The following is an 18,623-nucleotide window of genomic DNA, read 5'->3' as shown; positions in this document are numbered from 1 at the left end:
AGAAACTTGTGCATTCGAGCGGAACATTATCTCTGTTTCCGTCTATCATACAATCATACCTACCACTTCCCCACCCTTTATTGAAGCACAGCATCGGGCGGCAATTTGCGCTCTGGCACAGCAAATACGGTGAGTTCGTGAATTTAAATCGCACACCCAGAAGTAACAAAGAAACCTTTTCTCGAAAAGTTTTCGCCGACAATCCGACTGAGCCATCGTTCTTTATATAACACGGACAGCATCCCTGACCTTTTTGTCGGTATAATTTAGATACGTCCGCCTCTGTGGTGTAGTGGTTAGCGTGATTAGCTGCCACCCCCGGAGGTCCGGGTTCGATTCCCCACGAAATTTGAAAAGTGGTACGAGGGCTGGAACGGGGTCCACTCAGCCTCGGGAGGTCAACTGAGTAGAGGTGGGTTCGATTCCCACCTCAGCTATCCTGGAAGTGGTTTTCCGTGGTTTCCCACTTCTCCTCCAGGCAATTGCCGGGATGGTACCTAACTTAAGGCCACGGCCGCTTCCTTCCCTCTTCCTTGTCTATCCCTTCCAATCTTCCCCATCCCCCGCAAGGCCCCTGTTCAGCATAGCAGGTGAGGCCGCCTGGGCGAGGTACTGGTCATTCTCCCCAGTTGTATCCCCGACCAAGAGTCTGAAGCTCCAGGACACTGCCCTTGAGGCGGTAGAGGTGGTATCCCTCGCTGAGTCCGAGGGAAAAACCGAACCTGGAGGGTAAACAGATGATGATGATGATGATGATGATGATGATGATGATGATGATGATGATGATAATTTAGATACACACCGTATACCTGCTGTCCTTGGTGAGTTCATTTCTCCATCATGCAAGTCTCAGTTATCCGTGAAAGGATGTTTTTATCATTTGCTTTGGGCTTAAATGCGGAATTAATGCAATCTTTTGGGTTAAATTAGCTAATTAGCCTTTACAGTTGGTTGTCAGAAAGCAATTCTCTTCTATAAACTGTTCGTGTATGAAATAAGATGTACCGTTATGAACAAAGCTTGCCTGCCGCTTTTGTACTACAAACAATTCTTGCTTTCTTATCCGTGGATCACCTAGCACTTCATTTTCCAGTCTTAGCTGCCTCTGTTGATCAGTGGTTGAGTGCCGGCCTCTGGATCCCTAAATCGCGGGTTCAAACCCGACAGAGGTAGTCGGATTTTTGAAGTGAGGCTAAAAGTCCATTCGGCAGTCCATGTCGAACAGTGTCGTCATGTAAAAGATATCTGGTGACACAATTGGAGTTTATCCGACAAAATTAAAAGTTCGGCGATAAATCGCCCAACAGAGAGATTCGTTCTTTGCCAACTGTTAGAGTAAACCGGAACGTCGAAATTGACACACAGGCAGCCTAGATGATGTCAAATCCAAATGTCAAAACTCGTTGGCCGAGGCCATACGATTATTATTATTATTATTATTATTATTATTATTATTATTATTATTATTATTATTATTATTATTATTATTATTTTTATTATCATCCAGTGATCTGCATTCAATGATGTCGCTCAGGTGGAAATTCTCTATCAGTTTACCTAGTCTTTTTTAAATGATTTCAAAGAAATTGGAAATTAAACGAACATCTCCCTTGGTAAATTATTCCAATCCCTAATTCCTCTTCCTATAAATGAATATCTTCTCCAATTTGTCCTCTTGAATTCCAGCTTTATCTTTGCATTATGATTTATTCTGCCTTTAAAAACTCCCTTCAAGCTTATTCGTCTACTAATGCCATTCGACGCCATCTCTCCACTGACAGCTCGGAACATACTGTTTAGTCGAGCAGCTCGTCTCTTTACTCACAAGTCGTCCCAGTCCAACGATTTTTAACAATACTGCTTAAACCAAACCAAACCCCATGGCACTACAGCCATTGAAAGGCCTTGGCCTACCAAGCGACCGCTGCTCAGCCCGAAAGCCTGCAGATTACGAGGTGTCGTGTGGTCAGCACAACGAATCCTTTCAGCCGTTATTCTTGGCTTTCTGACCGGGGCTGCTATCGCACCGTCAGGTAGCTCCTCAAATCTAATCACGTAAGCTGAGTAGACCTCGAACCAGCCCTCAGGTCCAGGTAAAAATCCCTGACCCGGGGCCTCTGGGTAAGAGGCAGGCACGCTACCCCTACACCACGGAGCCGGCGACACAACACTGCTCGTTTTTCGGAAATCACTCAGAACAAATCGTGCTGCTTTCCTTTGGATCTCTTCCAGTTCTCGAATCACATACTCTGAAACTATACTCTCATTGTAGTCTTACCAGTGATTAGATGCACTCTGGTTTATATCCTTGCACCCAGTATTCAAGTTAAATGTTAAGAAACAGGACGCAAGTGACGGAAGTTGATAAGAATTTTGACTATGAGCATTGTGCTTCGACACCCAGTATGTTTCCTTTTGAAAATTTCCAAATAGTGCATCAAAACTACTCGTAGTTAGTATGCGTCCAGAAGCTTATATACAGTTTAAAACATACGGATACACTAAACGGGCGATATTCTACAAGGTCAAAATTAAACACTACAACACTGCTGTAAAAGCAGAGGGTCTTTTCGGCTCGGAGTGCCTTACACTGAGTAAGAAAGAGGGACTATTACAACTTGAGAAGAAGGGTATGAAAAATCGGAAGAAATGACCAAAGAACATCTGGAAAGTGAAAAGAAAGGAAAAGGGAAGACTTCTGTAAGTGTACCGAAAAGATCACAGATACAATGAGGGAACGAAGAGTCATATTCTACAGATAATTGGTGAGAATTGACGAAAATCGATCGGCCAAAAGCTCTTCGAATATGTCATAGGATTAAAAGCAACCATGAAGTGAATGGGAGCGGTAAAGAATAACACAGAAGAGATCGGAATCATAACAGAGTTGTTACACAACAGAAAGGAGCTCAGAAGTCGAATTGATTTTTAATGCCCTCCTCCTCAACCCAAAGACTAGTTGGTTCTTCAACAGATCGTTGCTTTTCTCACGGAGCCGAAATGTGCTGTCACATATCAGTCTATCTAGCCCACTGAAATGCACACACCACGGGTTCCGAAACTTTTTAGGCTTCCGAACTACTAAACCGTTTATTTTTCTAGTGGCTTTACGTCGCACCGACACATGGCGACAATGGGATAGGGAAGGCCTAGCAGTTGGAGGGAAGCGGCCGTGGCCTTAATTAAGGTACAGCCCCAGCATTTGGCTGAACTACTAAACCAACATTCACCCTTTCTCCGTACCACCAAGTAATACTACGGGGTTTTCAATGATAAAATTGTCCGGCTTCATGGCTAAATGGCTAGCGTGCTGGTCTTTGGTCCAGGGGGTCCTGCGCCTGGGTGTGTGCCGTCTTCAGCATTAGAATTAATCTTTCTTTGTACATAGCGTCCCATTCTGACTGACGCGCAGGTCGCCTGTAAGGATTCAATTTGAAACACCTGTACCAGGATCCGGAGGCCACACGCCTTCAATAAATTTAAAATCCCATTATCTTATCACCTAATATTAGTAACTAGTGATTATACAATTAATCAATAAAATGGTACTTAAATTATCTTCTTTTATCGGCATTAAAATAATCAATATTATAATTATGTATTGAGCCTAACAGCACACTGTTGTATGTCCGGCGCTCCCTTCTCGCTCCGCCAGCCAGCTACACGCGCGCCAAGTGTCATTCTTCTAGCCTCGACGCGCAGCTCTCAGTGCGCGTGCCTGAACTGTCGTGTGTGTACTATAAAGAGGAACTCCCAGCCTGTCCAGATGCCCACTTGCCCCGGTGTCCAGCTCCAGAATACACCCTACGTCGAGCACGGAGGCTACTCCTCTTGAAAATGTGCTTCGGCCAGGTGGACTGAATTTCTGGCAGTACGAGGTCTCACCTCTGGTCACCGCTCCTATCCCGCTGCCCATATCCAGTCATACTATTACATACCGTTATATTTCCCTAATTAATGCAAGCTCCCTTGGTTTCGCCAAGTAAGAATTCTTCCAACATTGAATTTGCTTTTATGAACTCAGCAAGGAAGGACTTTCCAAAACATTCATGTCAGTACTTCGGATAGTTTTCGACTATCGACTTTTCATATCGCAAGGACTATCTTTTCAAGATAGTAGTGGATGTAAATACTGCAAACTTGTATATAGTGTACAAAAGATAGACTCTTTCTCAAGATTCCTAATTCATTTTGCTTCAAGTTAAATTTCAGTTTTATTTGTGTAAATAGTGTATTTTGTATTTGAAGCGAATAATAAAGTTGTGTTTTGGTAAATCTCAACCTTGGTTACAACACACACCCTGTCACTTTTAAGATACAAACCACAACATGGGATCGCAGAAGACCCACTTAAGAAAATTTAGCCTCCTCTTCTTCTTCTGCCACTTTTTCCATTCGATAGTGATGTCGCGTGTGTGAACTATGTCCTATATGTGGACTTGGCCATGTTTTACGGCCGGGTGCCCTTCACCAGCCCTGTCCCGTAACTATGGTCAGGATATCAAGTCGCGTAACACTAGAAGCCTGCTTACTTGCTTATTCCTCAAAATTACTCATTTCACTGTACTGTACTGTATTCTTGTGTTCTACTTCATCATACATTATTTTAGAAATTTCATCTGCCGAAAGACCACAGCTTCAACGCGCCATTTGTATAGTTCTCTACCTCAAATAATTTATCGTTCTACTGTACACGGATATTCAGTTAAATATGTTATTTGTGGGATGGGTAAGGAAAAACTCTCTTCGACAAAATATTTTTACACACACAATGAAGAAAAACGTTTCACTAGTGTAAGCAGTCCGACTCGTTGGCTGAATGGTCAGCGTACTGGCCTTCGGTTCAGAGGGTCCCGGGTTCGATTCCCGGCCGGGTCGGGGATTTTAACCTTCATTGGTTAATTCCAATGGCTCGGGGGCTGGGTGTTTGTGCTGTCCCCAACATCCCTGCAACTCACACACCACACATAACACTATCCTCCACCACAATAACACGCAGCTACCTACACATGGCAGATGCCGCCCACCCTCATCGGAGGGTCTGCCTTACAAGGGCTAGAAATAGCCATACGAAATTAAAAAAATTAACTAGTATAAGCACTCCAGCTATTACCCAAATACTCAAGGTGGATTGAATAATAGCAAACGCGTGTGCAGAGATGATCTTAGGATGGCAGGGTCATAGGCAACCCCACAATGTGGTTCTAGGGTGTAAATAATATAATTATTTGGGGTAAAATCTACAACTTGGTGTGATTAATTGCTCCTAAATGAAGCAGTGCAAAAATATTATGGTCATGCTTTCATATTGCAAGAGTTCATTGAAGTTAAACACACTACTTTTTTACGTCACACCGACACAGATACTGTAGGTCTTTTGACGACGATGGGATAGGAAAAGGCTAGGAGTGGGAAAGAAGCGACCATGGCCTTAATTAAGATACAGGGAACCACGGAAACCCTCTTCAAGGCTGCTGACAGTGGGGTTCGAGTCCACTATCCCCCGAATGCAAGCTCACAGCTGCGCGCCAATAACCGCACGGCCAATTCGCTCGGTTTAAACACACTAACTTGTTAATGTGAGTGGTAGGTCTGCCTAACCAAACACAGCTTCAATATTTGATACTTTAGCCGTAAATCTGAATAAATACGTACTTGATTAATTCCTGTGACCCTCACACAGATAAGTTGCGCTTAACACGAGCAGAAATTTTACAGATTTCTCACAAATCAGAGGATATTCCTTTACCTCGCAAACCAAAACTCCGTTAAATTCAACCTCTCGAAAATGTTCTTGAAACATTCCGTCACAGGATAGCTGAATACATCTTTTTCCTCTGCTGTCAGAGATGGCGGCAGGGTGTCTTAAACATGAGAAGGAATCTCTGATCCAGAATTCTGATTATAGATTTTCTGAAAAAATCTTTGAAATCTCACAATGTGGAGTTATGTCATTCACCAACTCAGGGTGTACTTGTACTACTTATTTTTCATTAATGAAACTGTCTAAGAAAGGAAATGACACTGTTCCATTTTTAATTCCTTCATAACGAAATACATTTTTTCTGAAGGCCTTTGTTTTGTCATGGTTTGATAATAGTGTGGTATGGAGGCCTTGAAAGCTCTTATCAAGGACATCCAGAAAACGAAATATATCCGTCAAATATGCCACGTGGCAAAGCCAGAGTTCATCAACGAAACGGTCCCTTTAAGTCTGAAGTAATATGGCAACAAAATATTTGCTTCTCTGAATGCAGCTTCAAGGAAATTAGGCTCCATGCTGCGAGCAGTCAAGACGAAATATCTTCAGCCACTATTAGACTACTATTGGAATGTGCTGAGGCAGTGACGCAATTCCTATGTCGTCGTTGTGAGACCCTTCAAGGCTGGAATGTTGAAAGTGCGCAGATGTAGTTCCTGTCTTCAGCAGAGAGGTTAGTAATAATAATAATAATAATAATAATAATAATAATAATAATAATAATAATAATAATTCATTTTGGCAAAATCCCTCAAATAAATAATTTCATTTACTTGGGGGAAATCACCCAACCGTCTGGATTAAATCGTGAAACAAACAGAAAGATAATTTCTAAATTATAAAAAGTCTATACTGTAGAATCACATAGGACAGGTAGCTACAACAACAAAATCAGTATCTCGAAACGCTAAATTAAAACAATATAACACGGTAATTAAGCCTGAAGCAGTACACCCATCAGAAACCTTTATCATTGGAGTGAAATCGCTAACTAAAAATTTGGGAAAACAAGAAAGGAAAATCCGTAGGAAAATCCTGAGGAAAATCTTTAACCCAGAATGCATAGGAGAGTGGATGAAAAATAGATCTTGAGTTAATACCAGCATTTTGATAAAATATCAGACAGAATTAGAAAAATATTGAATTTTATGGCCATTTTAAAAATATGGACAATGAAAGACTTACTAAAAGGATGTTTAATTATGCCTACTCACTAAAAGTCAAGAATAGGATAATCGAAATTGAAAAAAGACCTTCCGGAAATCAGCATAACAGGAGAAATTATATGGGACAGACCTAACTTTAGAACGTTGGTAAAAAAGCCAATATGACCGGGCGAGTTGGCGTTTAGGGGCGCAGCTGTGAGATTGCATCCGGGAGATAGTTGGTTCAAACCCCACTGTCGGCAGCCCTGAAGATGGTTTTCCGTAGTAAATGCTGGGGCTGTACTTTAATTGAGGCCACGGCCGCTTCCTTCCCACTCCTAGGCCTTTCCTATCCAACCGTCGCTATAAGACCTATCTGTGTCGGTGCGACGTAAATCAACTAGTAAAAAAAAACAAAAAGAAAAAAAAACAAGATGAGAACCACCACTGTATGGACGGAAGAACGGAAGAAATATCACAGCGAGAGGATGAAGAAATAATGTTATTGGTTTTACGTCCCACTAAATACTTTTACGGTTTTCGGACACGCCGAGGTGCAGGAATTTATTCCTACAGGATTCTTTTACGTGCCAGTAAATCTACCGACACGAGGCTGACGTATCTGAGGGGGATAGAAAAGGCCTAGGAGTGGGAAGGAAGCGACCATGGCATTAAGTAAGGTACAGCCCCAGTATTTGCCTGGTGTGAAAATGGGAAACCACGAAAAACGATCTTCAGGGCTGCCGACAGTGGGGTTCGAACCCACTATCTGTTGAATGCAAGCTCATACATACCAGAAGACACAGTGCACATTATATCTCACTAGGGATGAATATGGACATTTTTTTTTTTAAACAGAGGGTCTCCGAAGAGGGAAAGATAAAGGGAAAGAATCGAGAAAGCCGTAAGTTTAACACATTAAAATCGGAGGCAAAACGAATTAAAATGGGCTGTGTCCGTCATTGAGGTAGTCATTGAGGTTGTAGGCCTAACATATGACTACCATCGATTTTTTTAAATTTTGTTCCTTGAGATATTCATATAATACGTTATGTTTTTGACGTTTCTCGATATACAACACACTCTAGCACATCATAGCTTAACTACCTTTGGCACGATTTTGAATTAACGTTTAGCTACTGTTTTTAAGAACTGTATAAAAACGGTTCTATGACATCCATTTGTGTTGGATTTCTAATCCTTCTGTGTTAAATCACCAAGAGCTAATGTTCTATTCTGCTCTTATTCACCAGGTTCAGTCCGCGTCTGTGATGTAGTGGTGAGCGTGGTGATTAGCTGCCACCCCCGGAGGCCCGGGTTCGATTCCCGGCTCTGCCAGGAAATTGGAAAAGTGGTACGAGGGCTCGAACGGGGTCCACTCAGCCTCGGGAGGTCAACTGATTAGAGGAGGGCTGATTCCCACCTCAGCCATCCTCGAAGTGGTTTTCCGTGATTTCCCAGTTCTCCTCCAGGCGAATGCCGGGATGGTACCTACAGTAACTTAAGGCCTCGGACTCAGCGAGCATCCCACCTCTACTGCTTCAAGCACATTTCCTGGAGCGTGAGACTTTGGGTCGGGGATACAACTGGGGAGGAGGATCAGTACCACAGTCAGCCGCCTCATCTGATATGCTGAACAGGGGCCTTGTGCGGGGATGGGAAGATTTGAAGGGATAGATAAGGATTAAAAATCCGAGACCGTCTGTACCGATGACAATTAGTAGGCTACATGTTGATAACAAGCTGTTCTTTCTTTCTTTCTTTCTTTCTTTCTTTCTTTATTAATCCGTTTACCCTCCAGGGTTGGTTTTCCCCTCGGATTCAGCGGAGGATCCCACTTCTACCGCCTCAAGGACAGTGTCCTGGAGCGTGAGACTTTCGGTCGGGATACAACTGGGGAGGAGGCACAGTACCTCGCCAAGGTGGCCTCACCTGCTATGCTAAACAGGGGCTTTGTGGCGGAGGGGGGGTAGATTGGGAGAGATAGGCAGGGAAGAGGGAAGGAAGCGGCCGTGGCCTTATGTTAGGTGCCATCCCGCCATTTGCCTGGAAGAGAACTGGGAAACCACGTTTCAAATTTCGTAGCAGAGCCGGCAATCGAACCCGGGCCTCCTGGGGTGGCAGCTAATCACACTTTAGGACTGTTCAAAAAATTCCAAAGCGTGGCTAAGTCCTGTCAAGATTATTTAAATTCCGCGCTCCTAGGTAGCAGCAATAAGGTTTGGCCCTGTTAAGATGACTTGTAGATAGCAGCACTAAGGTGAGTAATGTTCTGTTGTTCAACAAGTGTAGGTAGTTATGACCTGACAGCTGTCAAAAAAGCACATAGATTTCAAATTCCGCGCGCCCACGTGCATAAGGTGGCAACTATGAGGTTTACTCCCATCAAGATGGCAGCACTAAGGTAAGTGATGTTCTGTTGTCCTCAAAAGTAAGGTTACGATCCGTCAAGATGACAGCTGTCAAAAAAGCACGTGGATTTTAAATTGCCCGCCACCACATGCATAAGGTGGCAACAGTGAGGTTTAGCGCCGTCAAGATGGCAGCACTGAATTTAGCCACGTTCACATGTTTAAAATTCCGAGCCCACGTGGTTACAGATGGCAGCTGTCACCTTGACAAGTGTCAAAAAAGCACGTGGATTTTAAATTGCTCGCCATCACATGAATAAGGTGGCAACAGTGAGGTTTAGCGCCGTCGAGATGGAAGCACTGAGGTTAGCCACGTTCACATGTTTAAAATTCTGAGCCCACGTGGTTACAGATGGCAGCTGTCACCTTGACAAGTGTCAAAAAAGCACGTGGATTTTAAATTGCCCACCACCACATGCATAAGGTGGCAACAGTGAGGTTTAGCCCCGTCAAGATGGCAGCACTGAGGTTAGCCACGTTCACATGTTTAAAATTCCGCGCCCACGCGGTTAAAGATGGCAGCTGTCACCTTGACAGCTGTCAAAAAGTACGTGGCCAAGCACTTAGCTTTGTTTACAAACAATAGCACGTGGTCGTGACATCACGGTTTGTTAACCTGCTGACACAGCAACAAAAATGCTGACGCTTGGGAGTTGAATCCCCACTGCTCCACTACTTCCGTGGTTTTCCATTCTCCTGCACTAAGATGAATGCCGGGACAGTCCCTACTATAAGACATGGCCCCCAACCCCCTCACCTTCTCCACACATCTGCATCACCACCACAAATCTCCTGGTCGGAGAGATTGTTCACCGTTCTAAGAGGTCCACCTCTCCCATCATACGAAGAATGAAAACAATTTAGTAGTAGTATACTCAACCTCATGAAGATATGTCGTGATCAGACAGAAAACTTACGAAGATACTTCCATTCAAAGCGAGATCAAAATGGATTCTCAGCTGTCTGTTGTGCTAATGATAAAATTACTCCATTGTTTTAATATCATGTCAACTCCTCCAAAATTCGCCAACACCCCTGGAAGCAAAAAGAATTTCACCGTTCATATCCTTACCTTTTAAGGCAACCATTTGTTGACAGACTGAAATCCACTCTCTGGCTAAAACACGGCTATCTCCACGGAGGAAGAGAAGGGTTCTTGATAGCAATTCAGGAAAGAGTTAATAATAGATAGTAATAATAATAGGCCTAATATTGATTTACGTTCCAATAACGACTTTTACAGGTTTCGGGGACGCCAAGGTGCCGGAATTTTGTCCCTGAGGAGTTCTGTTATGTGCCTGTAAATTTGATCATCTTCAAATACCACCGGATGAGCCAGGATTGAACCTGCCAACTTGAGCTCAGAAAGCCAGTATCTTAATCGTCTGGGTCTTTCCGGCCCAGGAAAGACTCATTAGCACCCATAACTACCGTAAGTATATCTCACAGGAAGACGTGAACGACAGAAGCAGGAGATGCGGAGAAACAGCTGAGACGATGGAGCACATTGTGGATGCATGTAAGGCCATGGCAGGTAAAGAATATACTTGTCGCCATGATGAAGTGGCGAAAATTGTACCCCAAGAGCTGGGAGTCAAGTCGGGACTTATAGATGAGAAAATACCATATTGTGAGTACAGACCATCTGACGTGTTCGAAAATGAAACGTGCAAGCTGTACTGGTACCGATTTTTTCAGACACACAGGACCATAAAATCATATAAGACGGATATTGTCCGTATCCTTATTGAGAAACATCTCAGGAAGTCTGATCTGCTGGATGTGTCGGTCCCTTCAGATCACATAGTTCCCCCCAAACCCCGTGGCACTACAGCCCTTGAAGGGTCTTGGCCTACCAAGCGACCGCTGCTCAGCCCGAAGGCCTGCAGATTACGAGGTGTCGTGTGGTCAGCACAACGAATCCTCTCGGCCGTTATTCTTGGCTTTCTAGACCGGGGCGGCTATCTCACCGTCAGATAGCTCCTCAATTCTAATCACGTAGGCTGAGTGGACATCGAACCAGCCCTCAGGTCCAGGTAAAAATCCCTGACCTGACCGGGAATCGAACCCGGGGCCACCGGGTGAGAGGCAGGCACGCTACCCCTACACCACGGGGCCGGCGATCACAGAGTCCACAAGGCCTATATCCAGAAGATTCAAAACTACACTCACCTCGCAGCAGAAGCTCAAAACCTGTGGGAAATGGACCTGGCAACAGTGAGGCCTTTAGAGATTTCAGCCACAGGACTTAGGCACAGTAAGCTGCAGGATCTGGACGCACCGAGCGAGTTGGTCGTACGGTTAGGGTCGCGTAGCTGTGAGCTTGCATTAAGGAGATGATGGATTCGAATCCCACCGTCGGGTGCCCTGAAGATGTTTTTCCGTGGTTTCCCATATCCGCACCAGGCAAATGCTGGGGCTGTACCTTAATAAAGGTAACGGCTGCTACCATTCCAATCCTAGCCTTTTCCCATCCTCGCTTCGCTGTGTTAGTGCAACGTTAAAAAAACACATACAAATAACAAGGATCTGAACATCGCCTACACATTGAACACGTGCCGCATGACAGGAATGTTCTTATCACAGCAGAGTTTGGGAGAACTGGTTCGATCCCGGCTCATTCCGAATGTATTTGAAGGTGCTTAAATACGTGAGTCTCGTGTCCGTAGATTTACTGGCACGTAAAGGACCTCCTGTTGGGAAAAATTCCGGCACCTCGGCGTCTCTGAAAACCGTGAAAGTAGTAAGTGGAAAGTAAATTAAAAACATTATTTATTATTTTCACGAAAGAAAACAACAGCGCTTTGCTACAAAGAAAAAGGTCAAACAAGGACTTGAACATTTCAACATCCCCGAAACTCTATTACATGACTAGGGCCCGGATTCATTTGCTAAAAACTACGAAAATATGCATGCCCATTTACACTAAAAATGTTGTAAATATGCACGAAAATATGCATTAAACATAAAACAAAATACACTTACTAAACGCATTATTTAATTTTAATTTGGTGTTAAATTGAGAAACATGTATAATTCCATGCAAAATGGTACATGTCAGTAGGTTTCAACAGTTTTTCAATGTTTTCAGGAGTCAATAACTTTCTGTTGTCGGCCAGAATTAATGTATACGCTGAAAATGATCGTTCTACGTCGACGGATGTAAGTGGGTAATACTTGAACACTGGCACTGACTGCTGAGAACATTCTTCTGGCAAAATCTTTAGGCATTTTTAGGTAAAATCTGGTGAAACACTGCAAGAGCAACTTAACAGATGAACGCACTTGTTTAAGCAAACCTCGGAAGGCCACTGTAATGGGAAGCAAATAGCTATTGTGAAAAGCGTCATTATCCGTCTACCTGCTTGTATTGCGACACTGAAAGCTTTTTCCTTGATCAGGAAAGGCTACTTATGTTGGCAAGTGATGTATAACATACAGAGTTCATTAGATGTTTCATTTCGTTCAGAAATCTTAGATAATCGAACACACATAAGAGAAAAATATGTCCGTATATGCACTAACGCTCAGAATATGCACTAACGTTCAAAATATGCATTTGCATATGCACATATGCATTTTTTTTTAATCCGGGCCCTACGGTACAGAAAAGATTTCCTGAAAGTGAAAGAAGAAAATCCACTAATTGAGTTTAAGAAAGGCTTGAGATGAAAGAGATTATTACTAAACAACATAGACAAGAATGTAAGCTTTCAAGAACGCACAAGCAGCCGCAGCAACCTAAGCTGCAAATAATTTGTGTTAAATTTCGTAATTTATAGATGGCCCATCCAAATAGAATCATACATATTATTATTATTATTATTATTATTATTATTATTATTATTATTATTATTATTATTATTATTATTATTATTATTATTTAGTTCCGTTTGGGCCTGCTATGGACCACGTGGTTCTTATCTCTAGCAGCTTTCTTCTTTGACCAGTACTGCTTCATTCTTGCACTGTGAATGTCTTTTCGCTCCTGAGTCCATTTCACACCTCCTCCCGGACGTACTGTTTTTTCTGTTAGTGACTGGAGAGAGTTTGATGTTCTGATCAACGTTCTGTACCTATTCCTGTCATAAATTTCACTGGGAGCAATGTCCAATTCTTGAAGGTCTTTTCTGACGAGTCTTGCCCACTTGGCATTAGTCGCTTTCCCTCTAGAGATGGTGTGGAAGATTCTGGAGGTGAGCCTCTGATTGTCCATTCTCATGACATGACCGTAGAAGTTCAATCTCCTCTTCCTCATAGATGTTGTAATGCTCTCCAATTGTTGGTACAGTTCGTTGTTGTGCCTGATTCTGTGCTTGCCTTCTTCTTTAATGGGGCCCATGATTTTTCTCAGGATCTTCCTTTCCTTCAGCTCCAGTTTCCTAAGTTGCCCTTTTCTTACCATGTTTAGGCATTCTGAGGCGTATAGTACTGACGGTCTCACTACAGTAATGTAATGCCTGATTTTGAGGTTAAGGGAGAGGGATTTGGATTTGTACATACTCTTACATAGGTGGTAGGCATTTTCCAATTTGATGCATCTGCTGTTCATGGCCTGATCTTCATTCATGTTTGGGGTTATCCATTCTCCTAAGTATTTGAAGGAGTTAGTCCTTTGTACTGTTTTGTCCGCGAGTGGGATTGATTTGGGTGCATCTTTGATGTTGGTGATAAACTGTGTTTTGTTGATGGCGATCTTCAGCCCTACTTTAGCTGCTATGTGGTCGAGAGAGGATAGTTGATGGATAGCTTCCTCCACACTGGATGCCAGGAGTGTAAGGTCGTCTGCGAAGGCTAAACAGTTGACTGTTAACTTGTCTTTCTTGTAGCCAATTCTCAATCCAGAGTCATCCTGTAGCATTTTCGTCCACTCACGAATGACTTTTTCAAGTAGGCAATTAAAGAGGATTGGAGAAAGGCCATCCCCTTGTCTAACACCTGTTTTGATCTCAAATCTCTGGGACAGTTCCCCTCTGAATTTGATTCTGGCAGTAGTGTTGGTAAGAGTTGCTTTCACTAGATTCAAGGTTTTCTTATCTAGTCCCAGTTCAGCGAGTGCCTGGAAGAGTGACTCTCTATCTACTGAATCGTAGGCCTTCTGAAAGTCAACAAATGTTGCCACGTAGGGTGAGGCGCTTAGGTTTTTGTAAGTGATGATGGTTTTGAGGTTCAGGATTTGTTCGGCGCATGACCTTGACTTGCGAAACCCAGCCTGGTACTCTCCGATGCAGGAATCTAGTTGAGCCTCTACTCTTGTGAGTAATACTTTGGAGAGTATCTTATACGTCACTGATACAAGGGAAATCCCTCTGTAGTTGTTGAGATCTGATTTGTCGCCTTTTTTGTGTAACGGGTGGATGATAGCTGAGGTCCAGTCGCTAGGTAACGCTTCTGTCACCCAGATGTTTGATATGATTTCATAGATACTTTGGATTGACTCCTCATCAGCGTATTTCCAGAGCTCTGCTATGATTCCATCCTCGCCCGCTGCTTTGTTACATTTCAATTCTGAAATGGCTTTCTTGATCTCCCCCTTTGTTGGTGGGAGAGAGTCCGACTTAGTAACATTCTGAGGTTCGAAATGCAGTTTCTCCTTGGGTTCCCTTGAATTTAGAAGGTTGTTGAAATACTCTGCTAGAACTGTGGTGCACTCTTCATTGTTCATTTTCAGATTTCCGTCAGCTCCCCGAAGGTGAAGTGTAGGGGCTGAGTAGGGTGTTATTTGAGATTTAATAGTTTGGTAGAAGTCTCTAGTGTTGTTTCTTTGAAAATCCCTCTCTGCTTGTTCAATGATATTTTTATTGTACTGCCTCTTGGTGTTCCTGATAATTTTAGTAGCAGTTTTCCTAACTTCTAAGAAGTTTTTATGGTTTTCCAGACTTTTGTTACGGTTCCATTTTAGCCATGCTTGCTTTCTCTCTTCTATTGCTTTGTCACAAGTAGTTGTCCACCATGGATGTTTGTTCTTTCTGACTGTCGGGATGGTGGTTGTCGCTGCATCTATTAGTGCCTTCTGTAGTTGGGGCCAATCTTTTTTGTCTTTGTTTTTAGCCAGGGTCTCGGTGAAGTTATTGTTATCTTTCAGCCTGGCTGGATTGAACCTTGGAATTCGCGACTTGATGCAGTGGTTTTCCCTGCTGCTTTTAAGAGGGATGAAATTTGTTTTGATCAAAGAAAGATAGTGGTCTGATTCAATGTTTGCGCTTCTCAATACTTTGACATTCAGCACTTCTTTGCTGTTGCTTCTACGGATGGCTACGTGGTCCAGCTGGAATTCCCCAAGCATTGGGTTAGGACATCTCCAAGTCATGGCTTTCCTAGGAAGGTGTTTGAAAGCTGTAGATTTGAGGACTAAGTTGTAATTTCTGCACAGGTCAATCAGCCTTTCTCCATTCCTGTTGGTCCTCTTGTGGGCTGGGTAATCTCCAACTATGTTCTTGAATTTTCTCTCTTTGCCAATCTGGGCGTTAAAGTCTCCCATTAAAATAGTTATGTGGTGTTTTGGGATCCGGTCCATTGTCTCTTCGAGTACCCTCCAAAAGGTTTCCACATTTTCAATATCTTTCCTGTTGGTGTCATTAGTAGGTGCATGGAAGTTAACAACTGTGTATGCTTTGTTGAGAGTTTTAAAAGCTATAATGGACGTTCTTCCATTTGGAGATGAAAAGGAGATGATGGAGTTGATCATTTTGCTGCTGACTATGAAGCCTGTCCCCAAGTGAGGCACATTCTTCATCACTCTTTCACCGGGTTGCCCTTTGTAGATCCGATAACCTTGTGATTCTATCACTTCTTGATCGAGGAATCTGGTCTCTTGCACAGCTGTTATCAGGATGTTGTGTTCAGTTAAAACATCTAGCGTATGTTTTAGTTTTCCTGTCTCTAAGAGGGAGTTGATGTTGATGGTCGCCAAGAACTTAAAACGTTTCTTCTTCTCACATGAAGGTGCAAGCTCCCCAGAATCCAAAGGCTTGCTTGCCCCATCAAAACTGGGGGTGGATTTTATACCACCTGGGGTAGTTTTTCCGTTGGTCGTTTTCTCCATGTTGCGAGAGTTAAGAAAAAAGTTTAGGGTGGTTACCCGCAGGTAACAATTTGTTAACTGTGAAGGTTGTAAGCCTTGAAGCCCCCAGCACTGATCTGTTCGCCGACCCAACTTCCCGCTTTGATTGGTACCCAACCTTCCACTGGGTTGCTCGGCTTAGCAGGGGCACCTCTTGCAGGTTATGTGCTGGAGTTGGAGTGAAAGAGGCTAGTTGGATTATCTTGCTGAATCCAATATCTTCATGTTGCAGATGATTGGCAACAACGCATTTCACTCCCATTTGCCAGAGTCATAATGACTCCTCCCAGGTTGATTCCCAGGACCCTATTATTATTATTATTATTATTATTATTATTATTATTATTATTATTATTATTATTATTATTATTATTATTATTGTTATTATTATTATTATTTCTTTAAAATAAATAATTTTGTCTGCAGGACAGAAAGGAAACTCACATGTAAGCCCTCTTACCTTTAGTCATGTTATTAGCGGTTGCCACTTTTATATCATTTCTTTTTCACCCGTAACCAAGCTGCTACGATGTAATTTACTTGATCTCTCTTTCCTGTCGCGAAATTTTCTTGAAGTGTCTTGTGATCTCCATTCAACGTCTCCCTCAATATAAAGAGTAATTATTGTGAAACATCGTTTTTTCATTGAGAAGTTTTAAAGGAGGAGGAGCAGCTGGCCTGTAGAAGACACGATAACACAAGACTTTCATATTTCTCACCAACAATAGTCATTTGTTGCAAAGGGGCGATGGACGTGAAGCAAATATTGACTGAATAGAGGCTTCTTTATAGCGGTTTTAACACAAAGCTGGGGCGGACTTGACGAGATACAAAACTGCTTTCATCTCCGCTACTCGCCGTATTAAAAGCGAGGTTCGATGAGTTAATTGTTAGCCCAAAGTTTTTTCAAAGTTTGCGCTTTTCTCTCCTGTCATCGTCAGCCTGTTGAGGAAGGGCTTCTTTCTTGTGGATTGTGGTTTGAAGTGCCTACACAGGCAGCGGGAGAGCGAATATTACTGCATCATTTATCCTTTCAGTTTTAAAAGTTACTTTTGGAAACAACGATTACGTTACGCAATTACTTCTCTGGGCAATTATCGAAGTTTTTCGAGCTTCTTTTCAGCTCGTCTGTTTGCGCACATTCCCTTCGCTAATTGCTGAGTTTGAGGAGAGCTAGCTTAGTTTTCATTGTGGCGAGGAAGAAAATTGATATGCGCGTCTTTCTGGAAAGAATTCAGCTTTTTTATTATATTTTCACAAGGATAAGACTTCGTGTTAGTTTAAGACCAGTGTTTTGTGGACCGGGCAGATCAAAACATTCCTTGTTCTCCTGGATATCCTACACATTTCTTTTACAGTTAAATTTGCGGACGTGATAGTCGAGTAAAATTATCACTGGCTTCTCACCAAGGTAGTCGCGGTTCGAGTTCTGGCTAGTGCATGTGAGACCTTGAAATGAGAACTCATCCCTGAGGTTCGGTCCTTACGTGGAGGTCCCATGGTTATGATCACGATATCAACAGTCACGTAAAAATAAAGTTTCCGTTTAGTTTAAACTGGGGTGTACCAAGAGTGTGTACCTCTCCGTCGGCTGCTCTAAAGATGGTGTTCCGTAATTCCCAATTTTCACACCAGGAATACGCTGTACCTGAATTAAAGCCACGGACAGTACCTACCCTGTTCTAGGAATAATAATAATAATAATAATAATAATAATAATAATAATAATAATAATAATAATAATAATAATAATAATAATAATAATGTTACAAACAAAACTCCGTCTGCTTTATTACTCTAATTTATTTCACGATGACCCAATAAACGTACTTTCACTTCTCCAAATCCAGTCACCTCATATTAGCAGCTGTGTGTAGACCACTGGATCTGAACACAGGGCTACGGGCTACACAACACACGATGACTATTCCTTGGCTCAACTCCAGAGACAGGGCAGTAATTCACACAGGCCATGCAGTGAACAACCAAACAGCAACAGCTCAACAGTATCCAACAGCAAGACGATCCTCACAACAGCGAACATTAACACTGGTCCATTTACCCTCACACTCACGATAGCGGTTTCCCTTGCTGGCTAACGGCGATCCTTAGTACACAGAAATACACAGACACACAGTACTCTCACGTAGTACACAGTCTACCGTTCCGTCGTCTCCAGCCCACTTACTCACTGGATTCTCCGACACTACAACCACGGCTCCTCGTTCAGACCTCGATGGGAC

The sequence above is a fragment of the Anabrus simplex genome, chromosome 1, assembly GCF_040414725.1.
Source record: "Anabrus simplex isolate iqAnaSimp1 chromosome 1, ASM4041472v1, whole genome shotgun sequence".
Classification (NCBI taxonomy): domain Eukaryota; kingdom Metazoa; phylum Arthropoda; class Insecta; order Orthoptera; family Tettigoniidae; genus Anabrus; species Anabrus simplex.
Note: the sequence above shows the minus strand (reverse complement) of the source record.